Source organism: Pan troglodytes, chromosome 17 (genome assembly GCF_028858775.2).
Source record: "Pan troglodytes isolate AG18354 chromosome 17, NHGRI_mPanTro3-v2.0_pri, whole genome shotgun sequence".
NCBI classification, from domain to species: Eukaryota; Metazoa; Chordata; class Mammalia; order Primates; family Hominidae; genus Pan; species Pan troglodytes.
Window position 1 is genome coordinate 1,100,001 of NC_072415.2, and position 2,500 is coordinate 1,102,500.

The following is a 2,500-nucleotide window of genomic DNA, read 5'->3' on the forward strand; positions in this document are numbered from 1 at the left end:
CCCCACACCGACGAGCTCCCTCAGGACCCACGCGCGGACACCGCGGCGGCGACCGGAGGAGGGGGCACTGGGGGCGGGAATGACACACCACCGCTCGGCCTCGGGCACCTGAGGGACAACCCGGGGCGCTCCAGGAGCACCGCAAAGGCCCAAGCGGAGCCGACGCTCGCGCACACCCCCCGAGAGGGCAGCACGACGGGCCGGCGGGCCGGCACCCCCCACCACCGCGGAGGGGGGCCGCCCGCAAGTCCACAACCACTGGAGGCGACAGCGAGGGGTGCCTGCCGCGTCAGAGGACCCCGCCGCCCCGCGACGCAGAAGGCAGCGGGCGGGACGGCGAGGTCAGGCCGGGCTCCGCACCCCACACGCCTCCCCCACACGCGCCACCCGCAGGCGGGGAGAGGAGAGACGAGGGGACCCCGCGGGGCGGAGCGAGAAGAACGGTCCCGTTCGCCACGAACGTCCGCCCCTCGCCCGTCGCGGCTCGGACCCGGCCCGGGAGAGCACGACGTCACCACATCGATCACGAAGAGCCCCCCGGGAGCGGAGGTCGGCCGGCCGGCCGGCCGACGCCCTGCTCCGGGGAAGGGGCGGCGGACAACCCAGCGGAGACGAGAACGCCTGACACGCACGGCACGGAGCCAGCGGGGTGGGGTTGTCGCGGCCGCCCCGGGCGCCCGCAGCGGAGAGCGCACGGGGGCACGGTGGCCCTCGCCGCCTTCCCCGCCGCCCCCAGGCGGGTCAGAGACCCGGACCCGGGCCGGCACCGGGAGTCGGGACACGCCCGGGCGCGCGAGAGGACAGCAGGCCCGCGGGCCCCAGCAGGCGGCTCAAGCAGGAGCACGGCCGGCTAGCCGGGTCACCGGTAGGCCAGAGCCCCGCACGCATCCGGAGTCCCAACCTCTCCAGCGACAGGTCGCCAGAGGACAGCGTGTCAGCAATAACCCGGTGGCCCAAGATGCAGACTCGGAGTGAAAGATATACCTCCCCGGGGGCCGGGAGGTCGTGTCACCGACCACGCCGCCGGCCCAGGAAACGCGCGACACGGACACCTGTCCCCAAAAACGCCACCATCGCAGCCACACACGGAGCGCCCGGGGCCCTCTGGTCAACCCCGGGACACACGCGGGAGCAGCGCCGGGCCAGGGACGCCCTCCCGGCCGCCCGTGCCACACGCAGGGGGCCGGCCCGTGTCCCCAGAGCGGGAGCCGGAAGCATTTTCGGCCGGCCCCTCCTACGACCGGGACACACGAGGGACCGAAGGCCGGCCAGGCGCGACCTCTCGGGCCGCACGCGCGCTCAGGGAGCGCTCTCCGACTCCGCACGGGGACTCGCCAGAAAGGATCGCGGCAGAGGGACCGCGGCCCGGCCCGGGGACCGCTCCCCGGCACCCGGGGGACGGGGGCAGGACGGTCCCCGGCTCCCCACGGGGACTCGGAAACGAATTCGGCCGCCGCCTCAGACGGCCAGGATGAGCGCGGACGGACCCGCGACCGGGCCGGGAAGGGCGTCCCCAGCCTCCCGCGCCACGCGCGGCGGGTCCCCGCGGGTCGCGGCTCGGGCCTCGGGAGCTGCGGCGCGCTGGTCGACCGGCCCGGGCAGCCCCACGCCCGGCTCGGGCCCAGAAGCGCAGCGACAGCCTCTCCCCCACATAAACCTGCACGCCAGAGCTCTGACTCACAAGCGACGCGCCACAGCTCTGGCGCCACCGGGCCAGCCGGGCTGACGACCGCGGGCTTTCCGGAGCTCTGCACAGCTCACAGCGGGGACGGTCCCCTCCCTCGGCAGCTGCCACCGCAGCTCCGGAAGCCGAGAGCACGATCTAAAAGCGGCCGCCAGATGGAGCCCGACGACCGCCGCGAACGTCAGCGAGACAGATCCGGATGGCAGGCAGGGCGGCCCGTGGACCGCAAAAGCGAAACCGTGAGCCGAGAAGCTCTTCCCGAGGCCGAAAACGCAGCCCCTCTGCCCCAACCCCACACACACGGTGCCCAAAACGCGTCTCTGCCTCGACCGCGACAGAGTCAGAAGACAACCCACGGCGCGTGGGTGTTCGGAGATGCATCTCGGAAGCAGGGAGGGAGGGAGGGAGGGAGGGAGGGAGGGAGGGAGGGAGAAAGAACACACAAGGACTCGGTCGCGGGTCGCTGCAGACACACGGAGAGGCAAAATGCATAGGCTCTTCCGGAATCCACGCAGAGACAGACGGGGGGGGGGTGGGGGGGCGGGGAATGGGGAAAAGAGACAGATGGTGAAAGGGAAGGAGGGAGGGAAGGGAGCAGGGAGGGAGGGAGGGAGGAAGACAATGGAGAAAAGAGAGACAATTTAAAAAACGTCGATACACAGAGAAAACTTTTGAAACACTCCATTTTTAAAAGACAGACGGAAAGGAAAGAAACATGAAAAAGAGAGAAAGAATGAGGAAAGAAACGAAGGAAAGAAGGGAAAAAGAAACAGAGAGGAAAGAAAAAAGAAGGAGAGACAGGGAACGAAAGAGAAA

The 2,500-nt window shown here is 70.3% G+C and overlaps 1 pseudogene; it reads left to right on the forward strand.

The window, feature by feature from the left end:
* LOC134808689 (collagen alpha-1(I) chain-like) overlaps positions 1-984 on the forward strand; it is a 3,727-nt pseudogene extending 2,743 nt beyond the window's left edge.
* Positions 985-2,500: the final 1,516 nt, after the last annotated feature.